The sequence below is a fragment of the Xyrauchen texanus genome, chromosome 47 (genome assembly GCF_025860055.1).
Source record: "Xyrauchen texanus isolate HMW12.3.18 chromosome 47, RBS_HiC_50CHRs, whole genome shotgun sequence".
Lineage (NCBI taxonomy): Eukaryota > Metazoa > Chordata > Actinopteri > Cypriniformes > Catostomidae > Xyrauchen > Xyrauchen texanus.
The window spans coordinates 18193217-18205958 of record NC_068322.1 but is presented as its reverse complement, the minus strand read 5'-3'; the positions used below and the strand labels follow the sequence as shown (position 1 = coordinate 18205958).

The following is a 12742-nucleotide window of genomic DNA, read 5'->3' as shown; positions in this document are numbered from 1 at the left end:
CAAACTATTTGCAGGGTTTGCACAATGTCCTTGTACAGATTAAAGTGCTTGAATTTAGCTTTTAGAAATATAAGTACTGGAAAATCAACTGAGTGATTGAAATTAAACCGGAACATTTCTTCAGTGCGATGTGTCCATCAAAGATGAGATCCACACTTTCCACTTTCATTGACTGCTTCTTTTAGTTTAATTTTTGTTCGTTACTGTCAGTGTTTGATCAAAAAGTAAAAAGAAACATTCATTTTAATCACACAAGGCACAGATGCGATAAAGAATGTGCTTAACTGAAACACTTCTGTACAAGACACTTGTTGAAATACCACAATTGTTTTAGAATTTTTTATAATTTTCTCCCCTTTTCTCCCATACTTGGAATTCCCAATGTGCCCTAAGACCTCATGGTGGCGTAGTGACTCTCCTCAATCTGGGTGGCGGAGGACAAATCTCAGTTGCCTCCACGTCTGAGACTGTCAATCCACGCATCTTATCACGTGGTTTGTGGAGTGCATTACCATGAAGACATAGCATGTATGGAGGCTTCACGCTATTCTCCACGGCATCCAAGCACAACTCACCACTGATAGCGAGAACCACATTATAGTGTTACGTTTGAGCAATGAGGCAGACGAGGAGGTACGGATCCAAACGCAGTTCAAACTTTATTAAATGAACAGCACAGGAAAAACACAAAGGAACAGCCCACGATGGGGAAATGAAACATAAAAGTATAAACTAAACACGAGATGAACAAAGAGGGCATTCGAGGGAGAATCACACACCAGGTTGACATCAAACAACGATCGACAAAGACAGCACAAAGACACGGGGTATAAATAGACAAACGTGGGAAAGGTGGCCAATGAAAGGACAGAACTCAAACAAGGTAACAAGGTGATAAACAGAAACCAAAGGCAAATTAACCAGGGCAGGTGTAAACAATGAACAGTGAATACGAACGCTAACAGAGGGTTGTGGAATCAAATAAAGGACTAAAGTGACAACAAGATGGAAAACGAGAGGGCAACAGTGAAACGAGACAGGGTGGACTATAGAATTAAGTAAGGGACTAAAGTGAAAACTTAAGAAGTGAAAAGTGACAAGATGGAAAACAAGGGGGCAACAGAGAGACATGACAGGGTAATCATTACATAGCCCCCCCCTTAAGGATCGGATTCCAGACGATCAAAACAACAAAAGACGAAAAAGACCCACAAAGAAAAACCAAAATGAGGGCACCAGGGGCAAACAGACAGAGACAAGTGGGCACATGGGCGGACCAGGGGTGGTACACTGGGCAGGCAGGAAGTCCGCGGGGGCCATTAGGCAGTCCAGGGAGGTGGAGAGGGTAGATAGATAGACCATGGAGGCCGAGAGGGCAGGCAAGCAGTCTATGGGGGTGTGTCAAGGGACCAGGGTCAGGTGGCCGCAGAACAGAGGCCGGTTTAGATGGCCCGGGAGCTGGCCACTTGGCAAGGACAGGGACCGGGTCGGGGGCCTGGGAGGAGGCCACTGGGCAGGGACTGGGTCAGGAGGCCAGGGAAGAGGACTCAGGACAGGAACAGGGGCAGGAGGCCTGGGTGGAGGCCACAGGACGGGAACAGGGTCAGAAGACCTGGGAGGAGGCCACAAGACAGGGACTGGGTCAGGAGGCCTGGGAGGAGGCCACAGGACAGAGGCCAGCTTCGGTGGCCTGGGAGGTGGTCGTGGGCCAATGGCCGGTTCAGGGGACCTGGGAGGTGTGGCCACTGGGGAGCTGGCGGAGCCGCGTGAGGCGGAGCCAAGGAGGACCTCTGAGGCGGGCAGTCGAAGACTTGGGTGGCGGCGCCAGCAGGAGGCATAGGCAGGGCCGCAGGAGACCCTGGGGGCGGAGCAGAGGCAGGCAGAGCCATGGTGTACCCTGTGGGCGGAGCCGTAGAAGGCTTGGGAGGCGGCGCCGTGGAAGGCTCGGGAGGCGGAGCCGAGGGAGGCTCGGGAGGTGGAGCCGGGGGAGGCGATGGCGTAGAAGGCTCAGAAGGCGGAGCTGAGGGAGGCTCAGGAGGCGGAGCCGAAGGAGGTTCTAGAGGCGGAGCCCTAGAAGGCTCTGGAGGCTCTGGAGGCGGAGCCGTAGGAGGCTCGGGGCTAAGCCCTGGAAAGCTCAGGAGGCGGAGCAGAGGGAGGCTCTGGAGGCTCAGGAGGCGGAGCTGAGGGCGGTGGCGCCGTAGACAGTTCTTGAGGCGGAGGCCTGGAAGGCTCCGGGGACGGAGCTGAGGAAGGCACAGGAGACGGAGCCAAGGAAGGCTCAGGAGACGGAGCCGTAGGAGGCTCAGGAGGAGGCTCGGAAGGCAGAGCCGTGGATGGCTCGAGAGGCTTGAAGGGTAGAGCCCTGGGAAGCTCGAGGGGCTTGAGAGGCGGTGCCCTGTAAGGCTCGAGAGGCTTGAGGGGCGGAGCCCTGGAAGGCTCGAGAGGCTTGAGGGGCGGGGCCCTGGAAGGCTCGAGAGGCTTGAGGGGCGGAGCCCTGGGAGGCTCGAGAGGCTTGAGAGGCGGAGCCCTGGGAGGCTCGAGAGGCTTGAGAGACGGAGCCCTGGGAGGCTCGAGAGGCTTGAGAGGCGGAACCCTGGGAGGCTCGAGAGGCGGAGCTCCGGAAGGCCCGAGAGGCTTGAGAGGCGGAGCTCCGGAAGGCCCGAGAGGCTTGAGGGGCGGAGCCGTAGGAGGCTCAAGAGGCTCTGGGGGCGGAACCGCCAGAGGCTTGAGTGGATCGAGAGGCGGAGCAATCGGAGGCTCTGGAGGCGGAGCCGTAGGAGGCCCCGTAGGCGGAGTTGCAGGAGGCTCGAGAGGCTCTGGGGGTGGAGCCGTAGGAGGCTTAGGGGCGGAGCCCTGGTAGGCTCGAGAGGTTCAGGAGGTGGAGCCCTGGGAGGCTCGAGAGGCTTGAGGGGCGGACCCCTGGTAGGCTCGAGAGGCGGAGCCCTGGAAGACTCGAGAGGCTCGGGAGGCGGAGCTCTGGAAGGCTCGGGAGGCGGAGCTCTGGAAAGCTCGGGAGGCTGGAGCTCGAAACTCGGATGGCTGAGCTCTGGAAAGCTCGAAACTCGGATGGCTGAGCTCTGGAAAGCTCGAAACTCGATGGGAAACTTCGGATGGCTGAGCTCTGGTAAGCTCGGGAGGAGGAGCCCTGGAAGACTCGAGAGACTTGAGAGACTTGGGAGGCGGAGCCCTAGGGGGCTCGAGAGCGCTGGCTCTTGGACGGTCACGGCCATTGGCACTGGCACTGGCTCTTGGACGGTCATGGCTACTGGCACTGGCTCTTGGACGGTCAAGGCTTCTGGCACTGGCTCTTGGACGGTCGTGGCTTTGGGCACTGGCTCAGGGACGATCGGGGCCACCGGCGCTGGCTCAGGGACGGTCGAGGCTACAGGCGCTGGCTCAGGGACGGTCGAGGCTACAGGCGCTGGCTCAGGGACGGTCGAGGCTACAGGCACTGGCTCATTGACGTTTGAGGCTTGCGGCACTGGCTCATTGACGTTTGAGGCTTGCGGCACTGGCTCACTGACGGTTGAGGCTTCAGGCTCTGGCTGGGTTACCGTGGTTGGCGAGGATTCGGGCTCGCTCACGGTGACATGCGTGGGCTCTAGCTCGCTCACCGTGACATGCGTGGGCTCTAGCTCGCTCACCGTGACATGCGTGGGCCGGGAGGCGGAAGCCCGTCTTCTCCTCCTTCTCCGGGCAGACGAGGAGGACCGCGCTGGCTCGTTGACCGGCGCGAAAGGACGAACCACGGGCGAATGGAGGGTCAATTCTGCGGGAGGCGCTACGGGGTTCTCCTCGATGATGTCCACAGTTAGATGAGAACCGCAGATCTGTAGGGTCTCTTCAACGAATGCGTCAAGCGTCCAGTCGCGCGTAGCCGGTGGCAGCCGCTCCTTCAGCCCATCATTCAGGTTGCCTCGGAAGAAGACCACGAGAGAGTAATTTGGAAAGTCAGAGACGTTTGCCAGAGCCAGGAAGTCGTGAATGTGGTCTTCAATAGGTCGGTCCCCTTGCTTCAGGCTGAGCAGATCGTAATTTGCCTGAAAAACTGCTGGATCCATTGTGCTCGATCGTTCTGTTACGTTTGAGCAATGAGGCAGACGAGGAGGTACGGATCCAAACGCAGTTCAAACTTTATTAAATGAACAGCACAGGAAAAACACAAAGGAACAGCCTACGATGGGGAAATGAAACATAAAAGTATAAACTAAACACGAGATGAACAAAGAGGGCATTCGAGGGAGAATCACACACCAGGTTGACATCAAACAACGATCGACAAAGACAGCACAAAGACACGGGGTATAAATAGACAAACGTGGGAAAGGTGGCCAATGAAAGGACAGAACTCAAACAAGGTAACAAGGTGATAAACAGAAACCAAAGGCAAATTAACCAGGGCAGGTGTAAACAATGAACAGTGAATACGAACGCTAACAGAGGGTTGTGGAATCAAATAAAGGACTAAAGTGACAACAAGATGGAAAACGAGAGGGCAACAGTGAAACGAGACAGGGTGGACTATAGAATTAAGTAAGGGACTAAAGTGAAAACTTAAGAAGTGAAAAGTGACAAGATGGAAAACAAGGGGGCAACAGAGAGACAAGACAGGGTAATCATTACATATAGCAACCACGAAGAGGTTAACCCAACATGACTCTACCCTCCCTAGCAACCAGGCCAGTTTGGTTGCTTCGGAGACCTGGTTGGAATCACTCCGCGCGTCCTGGATTGGAACTCGCGACTCCAGGGGTGGCAGTCAGCGTCTTTACTCGCTGAGCTAGCCAGCCCCCCCAAAATGCCGCCATTCTTGAAGACATACTACGCTAGCAATTGTTATACAAATGAATATAAACTCATTATTTATAAAAACACCTCAAATATTTCTTACAATTTTACATGCCTGAACCAAACCCTATTCAAAGGTGGTTGGGAATCTGGTTAAAATCAGATTTTCGTTAATGCGTCTCAGTCTGATCTCGGTCTGATTTCATGTGTTTTTTTCGTCATTTGTTGAGCGCGATGGGTTGTTACGTCAGTTGTTGTGACAGACATGTACTGCGTTCCAAAAGGCATAAATGATGCCTTCACAGGGCACTTCAAAGGGAAAACAATTATGGTCCACGCTGTTTGATCGTTACAAGAGAACTTGCAATAAAACATAACTTAAATAGTGAGTTCAGAATAACTGTTTTATTACTTTCAGCCCTCCAATGTAAATTCTATGAGGGAAATAGGGCATAGCGATGTTCACTTCTGAATGGAACGCACCCATATGTCAAATATATGTAACGGGGGCAGCCAAAGCAATGCAAACTTCTTAAAATAATACAGACATTGACTTTACCACCCAAAGAGGTGCACTAGAGTGCAGTAACCCACACCAGTAGTGAGCCACCACAATGGCATAAAGTATTGAATGTCTCGGACGTATACGGGACGCTTGAGCATTTTGAGCGCTTCAATACAGAACGAGGGTCCTCTTCACTGTCCGTCTCGCTGTTGGACGCTTTTATGCTTCAATATGGGATACGCAACCTTGAATACATGCCTTTTCACTGCCCCCTAAACATAGGACAAAATATACACAGTATGGGACGTCATAATTTTGGTCAAAATACAGGATGTCCCATCTCAAACATGACAGTTTTAAACCTTAGCAGCACAAACATTGCAATGCCATGCTGTCTGTGACAAATATGTACATTTTTGGATACTGCTCATTAAAAACAAAATCAATGGCAAAACGTCCATTCTCTCACACATGGTGAACATACGCAATTTTGAGTCATTACTATGACAACCAGTGTGAACGTGCTAGCAAAAATGACTAGTCTGAACAGAAAAAAATCTGATCTGTCCACATAAAACCTGCAGTGTGAAAAGTCAGTAAAAAAATTAATTTTTTTTTTCCTATCATTTCATTTATTTTTATTTAATGCAGTAAAGAGCTCTCTGCACTCTCTTCTACTACACTCATATTGACAACATTTATTAAAATAGAAGCTTATACAGGGACCAAAATAGATAATGACATCTCCCTTCCCTACTTCATTCTGTTATCATCAGTCAGCCACACATATTACTGACTGTAAGGCAGTATGGGAAGGGGTTGACCACGTCCAACAGGTGTTCATCAAGGTGTGATTGATAGGGGCTGGAAGGAACTACAGCTTTGAACAGAGAAGGTAGCGGACGATGTATGCACAGTCCCCTTGGGAAATGGTTCTTCATCAAACATGGACTTCCACGTTCAGGAAAAGGGTGGATAACACTTATGTAATGAAGCACAGTTACTTAAGTACTTAACACTCCTGTACCCGAGTGAGTAGGTCAAGATGTCCTTTTGTTCATCAGAATGTGTGGTAGCATATCACATTAGGTCATATTATTTTAAAAAGCATTAGTAAGCATTTGAGGGGTGACATTGTGTGGTTTTTAGTTGATTATGCACCATCTAAGAACAGAATCTGCAGTTGTTAGCTACTGATTGGCTCCTCTCGGTGACATCAGCAGACAGTTTCACACCCTTAACCAGCATGACTCACAGCTGAGGTGAGGTTCAGTATTAATGAGTCTGAAATAGTGTTTTAATAAAGCATTTCAGGTGTATAGCCAGATGCCTGTAACAGCTGAACAGTAAATAAGGTTGACCATCTTGTTATTAAATTTAGTATCCATTTAGCTACTTGGAAGTGTCAGGAAATCTTATCTCCTCGGCAGAACCCCAAATCTACTTACATAATGCTCTTGCATAGAGCTACATTCTCTGTCCTTCTAACAGCATTGAAACTCCCAATATAAACTCTCCAGAAGGCCATATGTGCGTTTTTACATTCTTTCGCTATTCATATTCTGTTAATAGTTAAATAACTATTTATAACATAGTAGTAACACATTTTTTTCTATTTTGATTTAGAATATGTTCTGAAAGTGGCTAATGCTCCAAGATTAATTAAATTAACTAATTAACAACTTAAACCCCTTTTCTTTTTTTTTTTTACTTAATTGAGCTATATTTTGTTAAAGTAATGATTATTTATGAGATGCAGGCCATAATGTTAACATTTTGATCAGTCCCAGAGTGCTGCCAAACCAATTAGCCATGTCCGGTCTATGAATAGCACAGAATTACTGATTCACAGACGTAGAATGGGAGCTGATGTTTTGTGCATGCAGCTGGCCGTTAATGGATACCTTTTAACTTCTGACTGCCTAACTTGAGGACCATAAATAGATGATGATGTCATAGACACTCTGCTTGGAATGCTTTGGTAACAACAGGATATTCAATAGGGTCAGATTCTCGGCTCCGCTTTTCCTAGTCAAAAGGCCATCTGTATTTAAATACAACTGCCCTTGCTGACCGTTTGGCACCGTTAAGCCTAACATCAGGAGTGTTATGTGATTTACAAAGCAATAAAACCACAGTGGAAAGTTTAAAGTTGGATTTATAATATATATAATGTGGTGAGTTGTGCGTGGATGCCGCGGAGAATAGGTGAGCGTTCACACGTGCTAGGTCTCTGTAGGAACGCGCTCCACAAGCCTCGTGATAAAATGCGCAGATTGACATCTCAGATGCGGAGGCAACGGAGATTTTGTCCTCCACCACCCGGATTGAGGAGAGTCGCTATGCCACCATGAGGACTTGGAGCGCATTGGAAATTGGGCATGCCAAAGCGGGGAGATAAGTGAAAAAAGGTTTCATATAGAGAAATTGCATAATAAACGTTGCCATTTTTCCTTCAGTTTATGCAGTTACACCAGTTTCCTACAATAACCCGCAAACTCATCGACGACACTTGGTTCATATTTGGAAAATGTACAAAAACCGTCATAACTTTAGTTTGTTTGATGACTATAGTCACAACTTTGGACTGCTACCTACTCCAGATCGACGCGTCCTGTGTGCAGTACCTGTGCCATGCTCTACATACTCTTCATGGCGCTTCTCGTCTGGTGTGCATCTGGCTTAAGGATTCAAATTCAGTTTTTAACTTGCCCTTCAATATTTGTGATATGCACATGAATGATAACTTAAATTGTACAGATTGAGGATTATGTTTTATTAGTGATCAGGCTTTCTGTGTGCTAGCATCAGACAATTTACGCCTGGTTAATGATAAAATGGGCAAATTATTTAATGTTTTTAAATTGCAATAAGGACCTGAACCAAATTGGGACCAAAATATCGTAGAGAAAGGTGGACTCTTCTGAGTCAGGCTTGTATGCTTCTACCTAGCAACCACCTAGAATACCTTAGCAACCACCAAACAACACCTGAGCATTCACATAGCAACATACTTAAAACCATTCAAAACACCTTAGCAACTGTGAAAGATCCAGAAATAATTATAGCCACAGAATGTAGAAGGGTTGGCACTTTGAAGATCATGTATAATTTGCTTTCATCAACGTTTTCACATAAATATGGAAAATGTATGTTCAAGACATTGGTATAACGTCTTTCAAGGTAGCAAGATGAGGCAAAATACCACTGAAATCGCCATATGGCCTTGCACAATTACTTAACTGCAAAAAGCTAGAAGAATCACAAAGCTTGTCAAAATGATCCCTCCTAAATGTTGTCTATAGATACAGAAAGCTTGGAAGTACATCACGGATCAAAGCAATAGTCAGCGATCTGGTAAAAGAATGGGTGGTGGATGTTTGATTTTCTCATTGATATCAATATAATTGCATCCGTAACTGTCAAGTCCATAACGCGTTATGTTTAAAGCATTATACATATAGCATTTTTTACCTAAACGGATAATTTGAAAGGGATTTTGTTCCTTTGCTTAACTATATTTCTCCATGGTTTGGTTGGCGTGTTCACTGAAGGCCCATGTGCTGAAACTATTTTGATTCTACACTTTATAATCAACAACTCCAAATCAAAGTTTGTAATGTTGTGATTCACCTCAGAGCTGGTTGGTTTGTTTAATGCTTTTTGAACTCTTTTATGAAGGATTGTTCATCAAATCCTTATGGAAAAAATAAAAGGGAAAAATACTTCTATTAGAAAGAGCTGGATGGGTGGAAACCAAGATGGCAGCTTCATCAAACTGTTGTTATTCATCCCCTCTGTTTGAGAAGCAACACTAACAAAGGCATTCGATCTAGCATGCTGATTGGCTCTCTGATACCTTCTCTGTGATTTTTCCTGAATAATTCATACACGGTCTGTCCCTGATCACAGCAAGGGGCCTGACTCCAGATAGTTGTGAGGAGCACTTAGGGCAGATAGTTAACATTCATGTCTTTGGCTACTGTTATTGTCTCTCCTTGTTTCTCTCTTTCTCTTTGTGCTCTTTATGTTGTGATAATTACAGCATAGCTTTCCTCATTGCCAGGACTTCTGCCCACCCACAGCTGGCGCAGCTGTTAGATTCGTTCATGCAACGCCAACCGCCTGCAGCCCACCACTGCTGCCGTCAGGGTAATCAGCGAACAGGTACTCCACTGCGCCAGGCAAACGCTGCCACCCCTCAAGCTGCTGACCCCTGCCTAATCATTATACATGCAACCTTTAAAAATGACCTCTGTTAGGGGGCGATTGTAATTCCCCGGCTGGGGTACATGTGGTGTACAGGATCGTGTTAACTTTCATTGTGTTTTTGTTTTAAACAGACACTAGTTACTGATTGATTCAAATGTATAACATCAGATGCGGAGAGTTGTTTAATGAAACTTTACCTTCTGTCTCAATGAATTTACCGACTTCTTCTTCCTTAACAAAACTAAATAATGATTGCTCTAATGATTGCATTTGGGAAAGCTGCATTGCCAGATTCCAGATTCATGAATGTGCGAAAAAGAAAAGATTACTTATTGTATCTGGCCTACTTTTTGCCACACAAAAACTAGACTTGTGTGAAGGTGGTCCTTCGCGGTTGTCTGGGAAGCATCATGAGAGAGTAGCATTTACACCTCAAATGCAATGTGGCAACGTCTGTTACCGCCGAATGTAGTTTGATTGATCAGATCACAAAACGTTTTAAACCCAATTTATCCCTGAATTTAGATCTATCCAGATGTCCCAAAATGGATGTTAACACCAGGTAAAAAGTTACAAATGGGTTCTATGTGTTAGTGATTTTGTGAATGTTTTTGCCAGCAGCTGTGTTCACAGATGCATGCTGGATGCATGGCAGAGGAGACTGACAGGAAAATATATGGATGAATAGAGCGAGAGAGAAAAGGAGGGCAGAGATACAGCAGGGGGATTCCTTTTGATGAAATAAATATGCAACAACGTTCTGCTAAAAAGGATGATTCTCAGCAAACCTGTCAAGAAAATGTCCTGGTCCTATTTTACTCCAAAATCTAAGGAAATAAATGAGAAATTGTATTTAGCATATCGAATATGGTAGCGTAATGACTCTCAATCGGAGTGGTGGAGGACGAATCACAGTTGCCCCAGTGTCTGAGACCGTTAATCCACACATCTTATCACGTGGCTTGTTGAGCGTGTTACTGTGGAGACGTAGCACGTGTGGAGGCTTCACACTATTCTCTGTGGCATCTACGCACAACTTGCGCCCCATCGAGAGCAAGGACCACATTATAGTGACCACAAGGAGGTTACCCCATGTGACTCTACCCTCCCTAGCAGCCTGGGCCAATTTGGTTGCTTTGGAGACCTGTCTGGAGTCACTAAGCGCTAAGCCCTGGGATTCAAACTCTCAACTCCAGGTGTGATAGTCAGCGTCTTTACTCGCTGAGCTACCCAGCACCCTTTTTTTTTATTATTTCTTAAGGAATAAGCATTCAAAAGTTACAATGATAGTAATATTTGAAAAAAAAAAAATGTGTCCACCAATTCTAGGTCATTTGGGGTTACAAACATCTAGATTGGCAAATTGTTGTCATGTGAAGAAAGAAAGAGAGAGGAGAGAACCCTCAAGACGTTTTATGAATGGGCATATTTTGTTATTGGAGTAAGTGAGAACGTCTTGATATTTTTTACTTAAAAAATGTATGGAATTGAATAATAATTAAAATAAAATGAATTACCTTGAAAAACATTTTAAAACCGGTTTCTATGTATTAATACAAATAATAAAAAATAAATTAAGTGTACACTTATGTTGTTCAGATAAATTATTTTAATACCTTTTTATTTCATGGTTACACCTCTTAAGATTTTTCAAATAAACACAATGCAAAGGAAATGCAAAAATAAATAATGAAACCAAATTGAACACACACACATTTCTATGAACTTGACACATGTTAACTACATTTTTTGAAAGGTTTCTCATTTTTATAACCTTGGACAACCTTATTAACAATGACAATTTAGTGTCCTGAAAATAATGTCTCTATGCAAGAAATCTCATGGAAAACTGCAAAAATATAATTTCATTATTTTCAAATTGTGTGTGTGTGTGTCTGTTGCATGGCTATATGTCCTTCTATTTGCAAAAGTAATGTTTGGAAGTCTAACATTTATATTTCCTATTGACACACTAATGCTGAATATATATAAATAACCATCTTAAGACAAATGCTTTTGTGAAGCATCTCATGTGCCAAAGACTTTTGTACAGTACTGTGAGTGTATGTGTGTGTGTGTGTGTGTATATGTATATATATATATATATATATGAATGAATGAATGATATGACCAGGATATTTTCTTGACAGACATCACTCTAAAATGTTTGTTTTCTACAACTTTGCCACACACTTTGCTAACTTCTGGAGGAGTATCAGGGAGTAGTTCTGTTCTGACGTGGACGCCCTCTTCTCTCAAGTGTGTCAGTAATGGAGTCACAACACCGAGACATGCCCTTCCTGTGCTTGTCTCTTATCGACAGCACATCTCATCACACACGTCTGTTGTAAATCTGGCACACTCAATGTCACCGCTAAGGGCAAGATGCAGTCTAGGAAGGAGTCTATTTCTTGATTGGAAGAAGTGATTGGAAGAAGTCCCTATTGTAGTGTTCTTGAGATGTGGAATGTAAATTCCATAAAAAATATGTGATCTGAGGGTGGCACACTGGCTCTATTCCAAAACCTATTGAACTGTCTGCCTACATGTTATGCTACCCTCTACCCATCCGAACTGTCAAATGAAAACTTAAGTGACTGATCTGAAACTCTCTGGCAGCAACCCCTTTAATGCTTATTCATTTGTGCCACACAAACAGCGCTCCTCATGTAAAGCTTGAGACTCAACACTGATAGTTCCTTTTTAAGGCAAGTCAGTTCACCCGCAAGCCATTCATACAAGAACAGCTGCTATCTACTTGAATAGGGAAAGACGAAATCTCCTAAAATGTACTAATAACATTTAATACTAGCAATAAAATATGACATTAATGTTATAATAAATTGTGCTTCTTAAAATGAAAAATGTCAGAGATCGTTTCATTTCATTAATGACCATTTCCGCAATCGTCATTTCAAAAATCATCATTTCAGTATTCATTTCATTTTTGTATTCGCCATTTCATTAGTCGTCATTTCTGTAATTGTCATTAATGTAATAGTTCTATTTCAGTAATCATAATTTCTGTAATCCCTTTTCAGTGACCATCATTTGAGAAATCCCCTTTTCATTTATCATCATTCGAGTAATCATCATTTCCGTAATCCCATTTTCAGTGATCGTTATTTGAGTAATCATCATTTCCGTAATTCCCTTTTCAGGGATCATCATTTGAGTAATCATCATTTCCATAATTCTCTTTTCAGTGATCATTATTTGAGTAATCATCATTTCCAT

General features: G+C 44.9%; 1 protein-coding gene across 3 annotated transcripts in view; it reads left to right on the top strand.

Moving 5' to 3' along the window:
- ppfia2 (PTPRF interacting protein alpha 2) overlaps positions 1 to 12742 on the top strand; it is a 182644-nt gene that overhangs the window by 19709 nt on the left and 150193 nt on the right. The window lies entirely within an intron of this gene.